General features: G+C 39.8%; 1 long non-coding RNA gene across 3 annotated transcripts in view; it reads right to left on the bottom strand.

The window, feature by feature from the left end:
- LOC136713390 (uncharacterized) overlaps positions 1-12,433 on the bottom strand; it is a 173,360-nt gene extending 160,927 nt beyond the window's left edge. For all 3 annotated transcript variants that reach the window (XR_010804944.1, XR_010804942.1, XR_010804943.1), the window contains exon 1: positions 12,373-12,433. This is a non-coding gene — a long non-coding RNA (uncharacterized LOC136713390). The remainder of the gene's footprint in view (positions 1-12,372) is intronic.
- Positions 12,434-12,724: the final 291 nt, after the last annotated feature.

A 12,724-nucleotide genomic window follows, 5' to 3' on the forward strand; every position in this document is an offset into this window, starting at 1 on the left:
GGGATGATGGACGGGGCCATGTACCGTCAAATCTTGGGTGAGAACCTCCTTCCCTCAGCCGGGGCATTGAAAATGGGTCGTGGATGGTTATTCCAGCATGACAATGACCCAAAACACACAGCCAAGGCAACAAAGGAGTGGCTCGAGAAGAAGCACATTAAGGTCCTGGAGTGGCCTAGCCAGTCTCCAGACCTTAATCCCATAGAAAATCTGTGGAGGGAGCTGAAGGTTTGAGTTGCCAAACGTCAGCCTCGCAACCTTAATGACTTGGAGAGGATCTGCAAAGAGGAGTGGGACAAAATCCCTCCTGAGATGTGTGCAAACCTGGTGGCCAACTACAAGAAACGTCTGACCTCTGCAATTGCCAACAAGGGTTTTGCCACCAAGTACTAAATTGAAGGGGTCAAATACTTATTTCCCTCATTAACATGCAAATCAATTTATAACTTTTTTTAAATGCGTTTTTCTGGATTTTTTTGCTATTCTGTCTCTCACTGTTAAAATACACCTACCATTAAAATTATAGACTGATAATTTCTTTGTCAGTGGGCAAACGTACAAAATCACCAGGGGATCAAATACTTTTTTCCCTCACTGTATGTGAGGATCAGCCCTTACTTGCCACCTCAAATCAAACTGGCACAGCAGTGAAACAAAGTTTACTTTTGTTTAAGCCACCTGTGTCAAAATATCTGCAGTGGCCAAGCGAGGGCACTGTTTCCCATTGACAATATGATCTCAAGACACCAATCCAGGTATTTCAATTACTGCACTAACCGCTGCACGTGGAAAAGCCCCAGAAGTGTTTTTGTGTGAGGAAAGGGAGGAAAACTCACATACATGCTGTCAACTGAGAATAAAGAATAGACAAAACGTCTTGACTGTGAATGTATTTAACAATCTATTCATTTATTCTATTCATACATAGTTATTTTTAATTGAAAATGCTCTTTTTACTCTTACCACTATATTTAACATGGCTGCTGGTTGCATGAACACAGTACACGTGTGTAATTACTGGTGCTACTCACAACAGCTCAGCACAGAAAGTAAGCAACACTTTGAGTGCCAGCGCTCCCACGGTACGGACTATACCGGCTGGAGTTTAATTCAGTGATCATTGAAAGACAGGATCTTATCTCCCTCTGATCAGTGCTTAGTCCCTGTGTTAATTCATTAATGCCCTACACAGCGAAGGAAGTCTTTTAATGAAGAGATTATGAATCGTTTATAGGCTTGTAAACGGATTTCCATCTGCTCTGATAAAGCAGGCCATCAGAGGACTAGACTCCTATTGTGTTCAGAACCGAGGTGCACCTGCAATGTTTTGGGTTGTATTGACTCTCTTGATTGATTGGCTGCCATGCTCTCTCTTTTTTTACTGTTTACTCTTTCATTTTAAATACAGCATATTCATGCACATGCTTGATAAGAAACAAAGATAAGGATTATTCAATTCAATAGAGCGCTCATAGAATCATTGACACAAAAAAGTTCCTTACAAAGAAAATAACCATCTCCTAACATCTGTCCTGAAGACATTTACACCATGACTATAAATAGCTCACTTTTTTCAACTCCAACCACAATCCCAGTGATATTGTTAAAAGCAGGGTATAGGGTATTGGTTTTATATTTATAATGTTTAATTAACTCTACAGCTGACCTCCCTACCTGAACAACACGAGAAGCAGCTCACTCCTACATCAATACATCTACAACTTATATAAGGCTATAGATTGTGGTTAAATGTCTAATTTATTTTCCTTCATCTCACATCTCTTACAATGATTTTTTGTTTTAAATTAACTTTTCCTGGTCATGCGGCTTGGTGTAAATCAGCCACCCCTTTATTTTATTTTAACTAGTTTAAATTAGATTAGACTTGTATTTTTTCCCAGTCTCATAAGATGGTTTTAAAATAGAATTAATACTTCATTATTTAATGCCTGTACTGCACAGCATGCAGGCGTTTCATCTATGCTAGAATAAGGCAATAGTCCTGAATGTTACTGCGCACTTGTAACTTCAGATTTGGCAGCTGAATTAAATCATCCAACATTTCTGTATCTCTATCTGAGCATTTTCTCCAGGTCTAGTTTTTTTTTCTAAGGACGGCACAAACATCTAATATTAAACAGATTAAACTAAAGAGGATTTTGAAAAATACGGTATCTATACTCTCACTGTCAACGTGCCAAATACAAAAACGAATACATCTAGGTTGGTTTCCATGGAGTGGGATGTGCCAGAGCCACAGTAGTATATTATTGCTTTAAATTAAAAATGCAAATATAAATGTGTGACATAATTGAAAGAGTGAAAATGTTAAAATGGCAATGGTCTGGACACACTGCAAGAACTTATCAAAGATGGACAAAGGAAGCTATTCGATGGATCCCAAGAAATGGAACAAGACCTAGAATTCGACCACACAGAAGATGGGAAGATGAAATCATACACGTTGCAGGCATGATGTGGAAAAGAGAAGCTGTAGATCGAAGTAAGTGTAAACATCTTGGGAAGCCTTCATCCGGCAGTGGATCAATACGGGCTGATGGTGATTATGATTATAAATAATCATAATTAATATTGATAAATACATAAAATAAATGTAACAGAAACTGAAAGACAGCATTTCAGGGAATACAAGTATTGTATACATGTCAGTATTATTTCAGCATCACTCTAATTAACTCACCTCAAGGTAAGCTACGACAGTAAACATACTTTAACTAAGTGATTAAACATTATGCAGTACAAACCTTGAAGAAAATAAGTAAATTAAGCACATTCAGTATAACGTGTCAAAACATAAGATCCACAGTTGTTACTGTCATCTGTATAACAATTAAGTGCATAATTAAAAATGCACGCTTCACGGCAGATAAAGGACTGTTGACCAAAATATCAGTGTTTAGTACAAAAACTCAACCTAAAATGTGTGAAAAATGCTCATAAACAATTAACCTGATGTGATAATTGTTAACCAGTTTAAGGGGAAAAAAGTATATTTATCTGAAAACAGCTGTGAGAGAGAGAAGTTTCAAGAAACTAACAGGCTCAAACAAAAAAAACAAAAAACACAAATAGAAAAGGAACATTAACACAATTTCTCTGTGCATTTTCAACATTTTTTTCTGCCACGGAGAGATGTACATAGAATATAAAGTTTTACCTAAATAAATGATATAACAATATATAACATATATAAATAATAAGTATATACAAGTGCATCTAACAATATGCCGTTATCCTCATAAAAAAAAAAAAACTGTTGTCTCAGAATTACCAGCAACATTGGTAGAGTATTCCTAAATCCTGTCCTCTGCTATATGGAGAGTCTTTTATTTCATACACTACTAGTGTGCCATCTGGAATAGCCAAATATATTTTTCCCAAGGGCCAAATTGCATCCTAGCAGGAAAGAAGCGTCCGCATCCCAGTATTCATGAATGTAATTTGAGGACACGAAAACCGCTAAATAAACAATTCAGCCCAATTGGCTCACTCGGTTGGCAGTGCGTTATTGATCCGAGAACCTCATTTAGGCTGTTTGTTGAAGGATCGCAGAGCAACGGTGTGGCAATTTGTTCCTTACAGCCATAGCTCTTTGGGGTAGATAAGTGCCTTCTGTTCTCAATCCTAAATCTATTGATAAGTCATTTGCACATGGTTCTCTGCTCAAATCTGCGTTGATTTCAAACTAATCTTCTGGAATCAATCCACTAGTCCACTTAAGGATTTTGTGCTTAAAAGTTGCTGGAATGTAAATTGATTGATTGGACACAGTGTACCCCTTAACTGGTTTTAATTAAAGTACCATTCTGATTGTGCTCCATTCACAAGCATGGAAAGTGGCCAAAGTTTTAATCCAGTAGAGCAGTTCTTAAAGCTTCTGGCCAACCAATTAGCGCTCTCTCTCTCTATCCTGTAAGGAAAGAAACTGTTCTGTGGGAGGTCTATTCATCAGCTTTGCGTGAGAATTATTTCCTTCTCAAATCGCTATCAATCAGTCCTCAAATGAACCAATTCTTAAATAAATACCCTATTAAAAAATGTAGGGGGCCACCACTATGTTAACTGGAACATCACTTGAAGAGCCATAAAATGCATTGAAGTTGAATAACCATAGTATAGCGAATGCCCCGGGCTTAGCAAAATCCTCTCAATAATGGAGTAGGCTCTATTCATGCAGCAACGCATCATTTGTCACCTGGAATACTGTGAGTCTGTACAGCGGTGATGGGTCCCTCATGAGAACGTAAGCCTTCCCATATTGAGCACGCGTGTGGACTCTTTCAATCATGCCTTGCCTTAATTGCGTCTTGGTTGTTCAAATATTCAATTAACCCAAGCAATTAAGACATGACACATCAATCCCTCTTCTTCAACAGTTCACTCTTCAAACTAGGCATGAATGTACATCATACGTGATTTAATCCGGGTTGGACGAAGCTGGCCAACGCGAGCACTTGGCTTTCTATGAAGAAATGAGTCCAAATGCTGGCTGTATGTCATATTTGCCACAGATAATCTGCTCGGAGGATAATGTCACACTATCTCAAACCTGCAAGATGTGGTAGCAAGACACAAACCCATAACCCACACATGGTACAAAGTGACAGCACGACAAAACTCTAAACAGCCAATTTAGCAGGTCCAAGGCAGTGTAGATGACATCTCTCTTCCTAGGGAACTGAATTTCCCTGCAGAGATCTATTCTGAGGCACCTCCTTGGTTTACTTACTTGAAAATCAGCTGAGAGAATGTTTTAGTGGTATCGAGTCACTCAGTCATGTTAAATACCCTTATTAGAAATAAGAATAGAGAATCAGAGAGTGCATAGACAGAGAAGGGGTGTTGGATGTCTTGACAGCAGCACAGCGTGGCGTTTTGTGTTTGCTTCCTTGTTTCAGAGACCAGAGGCTGAAACATGAATACAAAAAAAAAAAATCCCTGTGGTGCACAGTGCATACACTACAGATTTGCATACTTAGTCATTTAAATTTCGAAAATCAAAACGAGCACTTATAAATTATTTAACTGAGTCAGGAAGAACGCATAAGGTTGCACAAATTACTGTGAAATCCCAAACTTTTATTCTGAGCAGATCTAAGCATTACTTGTCAGGGTCATTTTCTAAAACAAACAAACAAGCGAACAGCTGCTGCAGGAATCCGCACGTACAGCAGCAAGTGGAAGAGCCAAGCACATAATACGGGTACGTCATTGCAGTTATTGTTTCCCCTTGTTTTTATATACTGTAATTATTGCCCCAAACGATGCATTGAGATTAGTAGCAATAAACTCCAACTGGAAGCAAGTAAGGAGTGGAAATGTATCTGCTGACTAACCTAATTGAGGGCATTTCCTTGAGAATTCTTGATTTTATTGAACAGCAGCTAGGCAACACTGTGGGTTGTGTTTTGCCCATTAGTTTGCTACTAACAATGGAAACTTTTAACAAGTATTACCTCCAATGACACCCACGCGTTCTTAGTCAATACCACACTGACTGCAGTAAAATAATTTGCTCACATTCCAATAAAGGACTGATAAAGACACCATCCACATTATTCCCATGTTTAAGATAACATTTAAGAGCACAATTCAGCGTTGACACAATGCCCTTTATTGGAAGAGCACAACACCTGATAGAGGGAGAGATTTTCTTTTCTCTCTCTCTTTAACAATCTGCATCTTCCTGGTTTGCCTGTTGCTCTTTTTCATTCATTGCTTTTCTTAACATTTGAACTGTAAAAACATACTTAGGGCTCAATTACACGAAAACATGTTTGTGTCGCGATGCTGCGAATCGCTAACAGAGGGGATTACTGCAAATTGATTTTGCCCTGCTACACTTTCTTGGTATCAAATAATGGCACCAAATGAGCTTATATCATACATCCAAACTGCGAGTGGAAGATGAAATTCAAGTGCACAGAACTAGAATAGAACTGGAAGAAGTAACGCATGAGAAAGACCTAGGAGTCTATGTGGACTCCTCACTTTCTCCATCCAAACAATGTGGGGAAGCAATAAAAAAGGCAAACAGTGTTGGGGTATCTTGTCAAAAGTGCAGAATTGAGAACAAGGGCAGTAATGTTCAGACTGTACAATGCACTAGTTAGAGCTCATCTGGATACTGTGGACAGTTCTGGGCTCCACACTTCAAGAAAGATATTGCTGCTCTAGAGGCAGTTCAGAGGAGAGCAACCAGACTTATTCCAGGTCTGAAGGGAATGTCCTACTGAGAGACTGAGGACCTGAACGTTTTCACCCTGGAACAGAGGAGACTACGTGGGGACTTGATTCAAGTCTTCAAAATCATGAGAGGCATCGACCACATCAAACCAGAGGAGCTTTTCCAGACCAGCAGGGACACACGCACCCGGGGACACAAATGGAAATTGGGCTTCAAGGCATTCAAGACAGAAAACAGGAGACACTTCTTCCACAGAGAGGTGTCACAATCTGAACAAACTCCCCAGCGATGTGGCTGAAGAGACAATTTGGGAACATTCAAAAACAGACTGGATAGGATCCTTGGATCACTTAGTTATTAATGGACACCAAATGAGCATGATAGGGCGAATGGCCTCCTCTCGATTGGACACTTTCTTATGTTCTTATGAGTGTGGTGCCATTCTAGTGGTATTAAATCAAGACAATGTTTGCGAGAAAACAACCTGCAATGCTCACAGCTCCTCTTGTTTTAGACCACTTTGAAGTTCTCTGGAAGCCTCACATTTATGCCAAACTGTAAACAAAGCATGTCTGGCAAAAATAAACATTTTACATGGGCATGTCCACACACCTCCATGGCTCCTTGTGTGGATAGAAAAAAATACTGAATTCTTACAGTAACTGCAGTAAAGCTGTACACTGCGCGTAACAAATGAGATGATGGGCATGTGGCGCTGCAATATCAAAAGCTGTGACTCTTCCATAACTTTTGCGTTAGCGGCAAACAGAAATTTCACGGTTTAATCAGGCCCCTAGTTATAAAAGGTATAGATTCCAACAAAGGCTTGACTTCTGCCCAATTTAACGCTCACAATCACACTAATTACGAGGAGGGGGATACCTTTCGCTTGGGGATGTTCGCTTCGAGTCCTTGACAACATCACGGTCATTGGTTTTCATTACACCTAAGCTCTTCACCTTCTGATAGAACTAATTATTTGCTCAAGTGGACCAATTTTACACTCATCCCAGTCTGAATGCTGTTGGTGATTAAAAGAGAGACCTATACAACACGAGAGACTGCAAGCCTTGAGGATGGAAGGTGTGCCTCCCTGACTGAGCTAAATTGAACAAGTACCAGGGTGTGAAAAAAGACCTGAAAGACTCTGACTGGCCAAAATATTTATTCCAAGACAGTTACCAAGCTCTAGGTTCAGGGTCAGTGATCTTGAGGTGGGATGCAACCTCCTATAAAAGATCTGCATGTAAAAAGAGGATGTAACAGCATTGTGAATTCTGCCATTACATCTGATTGAATTTGGAAAAATTATCTGCTAGGTTCTGGGACATTTAGAGCATTTTTACCCCCACAACAGCCATATACAAAAATCACGTGCTCGCTCTTATACACAATTTAAGTTGTGATTCTAATGAAAATGGAGTACAATTATAACAGTGACACTTTAAAATAATAGGCATCAATTCTTAATGGATTGATGTGTGAATCCCACAGGAATAAAATAAGAATTGCCCCTTTTCTCATTCATAAAACACCCCCCGTAAACCAGCCCGTCTTGACATGAAGCAAAACAGCAAAACAAACATACACATTTTTCACCTTTAATTTGCCTTATAGCCTAGAATTACAATGCAATATATATTTTTTATGTATCTACACATCCTGCCCTCAAACTACTCAAACTAAGTGAAAAAAAACACAATACTAATTTTGCAGAAAATTTATAATAATAAAAAACAGAAATTGCTTGTTTGGATAATGGTCCATCCCCCTTGTAATCGCAATCCAAAAATCACACACCAAGTTAAGTGGCCTCCATCTGTGTTCAATTGTAGTGATTCACAAGATTTCAGGATAATTTCAGAAGTTCCTGTGGGTTCCCTCTGCTGGGTAGTGCATTTCAAATCAAACACTCAACCATGAGCACCAAGGAGCATTCAGAAGAACTCCAGGACAAAGTTGTTGAAAGTTTTGCAACCAACAACGGTCAAATATTGCCAAATCTAGGTGTGCAAAGTTGGTAGAGACCGATCCCAACACACTCTGTAATTGCTTCTAAAGATGCTTCCATCAAGTATTAACTCAGGGGGGTGGAGACATATCTAATGGTGTGTAGATTAGTGAAAAACAAATCCTCATTTAAATCTTTAAAGAATGCCCCCCCGCCAAAAAACAAACACAAAAAATACACCAATTAATTAGTGCAGAAGGGCAAGTAACTGACCCACACAAAAGTTCTGTAGTGCCAACTTCATTTGCAAACCACAAAAGCGCATTTTATTATTCACTGCAAGAAAAACAAAACAGTCTTAGCATCATAAAAGATCAAGAGCTTGTGATTTAATCTCTCTTCAACAAGCAACCGAATGGAAGATCCTCAATTCAAGTTTATACATGGCTCCATTTTCTAAGGTGCTGCGAGAATTATCATTATTCAGTTAATTTTTTTCCTAGTGGGGTCTCGCGTTGCACAAGTTCATTATCCGCCACACAGATCAGTTCTAGCCCAGAGCCTTTTCTTCAACTTTGCCACCGTGCCTTCGGAGCCGCAACTCAGTGCGTTAATTGACGCACAAGTATGACTGATGTCCGAGCTGCTGGATACGGTTGTGCGTCGTATTTACCCGACTCCAGCGCTTCCTGGGACCAGCGAGCCGAGCTGGGCCATGCGCTGGGACAAAGGGGAGAGGAAAAGTGAAGGACCAATATGAAGATCTTACAATTAAAACAGTTTTCGCTGATTGCACAGAGCAGAGTAGTCTGTACCCTCAGGCTTGGATTGATATGATAACCACAGTGCTTCAATATTCATTACCGAGGGGGGATGATATTGTCATGAACTCCGGTTTAATTCCAGGCTAATTGGCATTAGGAAAGAAACAAAGCAGAGTCCTCATATTATTCACACTCACAGCTATCCCCAGGTCCCACAGCAGGCAGGGAGATTAGCCTGCTTGTTTTATTCAGCATTTTATACCACACCCCAGCACCAGTCATGGCTAAAATCATATAGACACTCATTTGCTTCGGTCAATCTGTACAACAGAGCGACTCAAGATGTTGTGGACATTTTAGTCTAGTACGATTCAAGCCTTTCCATCAGTATCTTAATGGTCTAACTCGGCTCAGTAATGCTCTGTTAAACAATTAGGGAGCTAGTGGCAACAACGTCCAGAGAGGGACTGGATTGGAAGGCTTATTGATTTTTATAAAATATCAGTAAAACGCACTAGATCTGTGACAAAGCCTTCACGGTTGAGAGGAGTTTCTGCCTTTGTTTCCACCTAAGCTCTCATTAAATGGACTGAGGTTCTTTTCTGATTTCTATTTTTACCTCAGTCTAACATTTTAACTTTTTCCCCCCAAATCCAGTCCTTGCAAATATCTGTGACTTTGGTTTGTTTTGTTGACATTGTTTTGTTGTACCCAAACCACACTCAGTTACCTAACCTTATTGCTTCTTGCTCTTAAACTGGTGCATTTCCAGATACCTATAAATGTCTGAAGATAACTTTAAATGTCTTCACTTTCTCAGAGCTAAAAACTATTAAAAGGGTTTAATTAATCAGATTACTGAATTTAATTAACAGTTTAAAGAACAAATTAAGATCGCATTTGGAACAAAACACAGAAGAGACATTTTTAACCGCTGACGTTGTAATGCAAAGGCAGAAAAATTAAATCCCCAAGGGCCAAATGATATAGTCCAACACTGGACTATTTAAGCCCTTTTTCCAAAGCCTACGATCCAATATAAACTTCAGTGGATGTCGACGGTAAATCACAAACCTGAACTGCTACAAATGCGGCTTTTAATTGGCCTGATTTGTATTAATTTAATTTGTAATCACACCAATGGACCGCAACATTGGATTCAGAATCTGTGATTGGCAGGCAGGTGAGTTTGATGAAGCCCAGCACCCAGAGAAGCTTCTGGACTTTGGCCCTGAGTGGAGCTCCTGATTTAAAGAGACCTAGAAAGCCAGAAGGATTGGGGATGTTGAAAACCGGAGTTGGCCAACATCACCTGGTGCTCCTCGGAAATGTCTGAGATAGGTTGCATCTCTTCACTTCCCCTTCCACCTCAGTACTTTGATGTTTAACGTTCAACAGCAGAGAGAGTGTGAACCCGTTGCTACTTTAAACTAATTCAGCATTTCAGCTGCAGGGAGTGCAGGAACATAATGAAGTGGAACATCGCTTCCAAAGAAATGTGCAAACGGCATAAGGTTGAATTTCCTCTTCGTATTAAATAGCAGGAACTTGCAGCGCTGGAGTTTTAACTAAAATGATGCAAGTAACGTACTGTCATGTGTCTAGGGGGTGCAATATGGCAAAGCCAAATCATCATTTAGAGATACACCTGCCTAATATTGTGTAGGTCCCCCTTTTGCCACCAAAATGGCCATCGAGGCATGGACTCCACTAGACCTCTGAAGGTGTGCTGTGGTATCTGGCATCAAGACGTTAGCAGCAGATCCTTAAAATCCTGTAAGTTGCGAGGTGGGGCCTCCATGGATCGGACTTGTTTGTCCAGCACATCTCACAGATCCTCGATTGGATTGAGATCTGGGGAATTTGGAGGCCAAGTCAACACCTTGAACTCGTGATTCATCAGACCAGGCCACCTTCTTCCATTGCTCCGTGGTCCAGTTCTGATGCTCACAGGTGTCAGCATGGGCACCCTGACTGGTCTGCGGCTACGCAGCCCCATACGCAACAAACTGCGATGCACTGTGTGTTCTGCCACCTTTCTATCAGAACCAGCATTCACTTTTTCAGCAATTTGAGCTACAGTAGCTCGTCTGTTGGATCGGACCACACGGGCCAGCCTTCGCTCCCCACGTGCATCAATGAGCCTTGGTCGCCCATGACCCTGTCGCCGGTTCACCGCTTTTCCTTCCTTGGACCACTTTTGATAGGTACTGACCACTGCAGACCGGGAACACCCCACAAGAGCTGCAGTTTTGGAGATGCTCTGACCCAGTCGTCTAGCCATCACAATCTGGCCCTTGTCAAAGTCGCTCAGATCCTTACGCTTGCCCATTTTTCCTGCTTCTAACACATCAACTTTGAGGACAAAATTTTCACTTGCTGCCTAATATATCCCACCCACTGACAGGTGCCATGATAACGAGATTATCAGTGTTATTCACTTCACCTGTCAGTGGTCATAATGTTATGGCTGATCAGTGTATCTCTAAATGCATATCAAGATATCTTCAAATATTTTGAGATATCTCTAAATCTAAAGAAGTCATTTGAAGAAATCTCAAAATGATTTACAGCTCTCTAAATAAACAGGAAGTCATTTGCAGATATCTTTAAGTGATTTAGAGATATCATTAAATATTTGAAATGATAATTTGGCTTGCCATAGTGCAATGGACACATACACCTAACTTATATAACAGATTTTCAAAAGGTGATATTGAGGAACATGATTTCAGAATTAATTAGCTACACACCAACAGCAGTAGTAACACTTACACCATTACAATCAGCGTGCCAAATTACTTCACAATAAGCCCCCAGGGGATTTAATTGTTATACACTAAAGTGCAATCACCTGAACGTTGCCATTTCACACCAGATACATTTTGCGAGCCATTGAGGAGTCCAGTGCACCCAACACACTTTCAACAAAAGCTCAATGAGTGACATAGGTATAACATACAAGAACAGCAGTACAACACCACGTCCCCTTTATAAAATACATAAACTCCAGTACAGCAATTAATTAAATACAATACACATTATTTGCATGCAATCATATACATAATACAAAATTAAAAAACTATTTTTTTTTATGTATTATTAATCAATGCCTCAAACATAATGCGAGTGTAAACTAGCTACTTTATGTAAACACTAAAAATGTTTATTTTGTAAAACAGAAACTCTCAGGTGCCCTTATGTATGAGGAGAAGAAGAAGAAAATAAATAACCTTTAATATCCTCGGGTACTTTTTTTTTCAGCTTTGGAACTTCAATAGGGGTTTTTCACATTGTGCTAATTAGGGAGAAGTGACTGTGAAATCCACTAAGGCTAAAAAAAATTGGTTATAACCTTATGCAAGTGCCTCTCAGCGTGTTCATCTAAAACAAAACCACAGTGAAATGTAAAAACAGTGTAGAATAGGGACTACAAAGATTAATTTTACCTGGAGGCCCCTCAAGCTTGCAGCGCAGAGAAGCCGTCACCAGCGCTAATAAAAGTAATTAACTCTCAGCTGGCCAGGTGTACAGGGAGCGGGTCACAGAGTCTGGGTCTTAAAGACACAGCACCACATTTCTCACATACACCATGCAAAAAGACAGAAATACAGCTTGACAGAAAAAAAGGCTACACTTTATTTAAATGGGCGTTCTTGTGTATGTATTAACAGCTAACAATGTTATACATATTAATATTAAGTTTTGTTTGAATTATAATTATGATCCAGAGAGAAAAACATGCTATCGTTTATGAATAGCATTAACAGTTATTTCACTCTTCCATGATTATTAATGGTA

The sequence above is a fragment of the Amia ocellicauda genome, chromosome 18 (genome assembly GCF_036373705.1).
Source record: "Amia ocellicauda isolate fAmiCal2 chromosome 18, fAmiCal2.hap1, whole genome shotgun sequence".
In the NCBI taxonomy this organism is placed as follows: domain Eukaryota; kingdom Metazoa; phylum Chordata; class Actinopteri; order Amiiformes; family Amiidae; genus Amia; species Amia ocellicauda.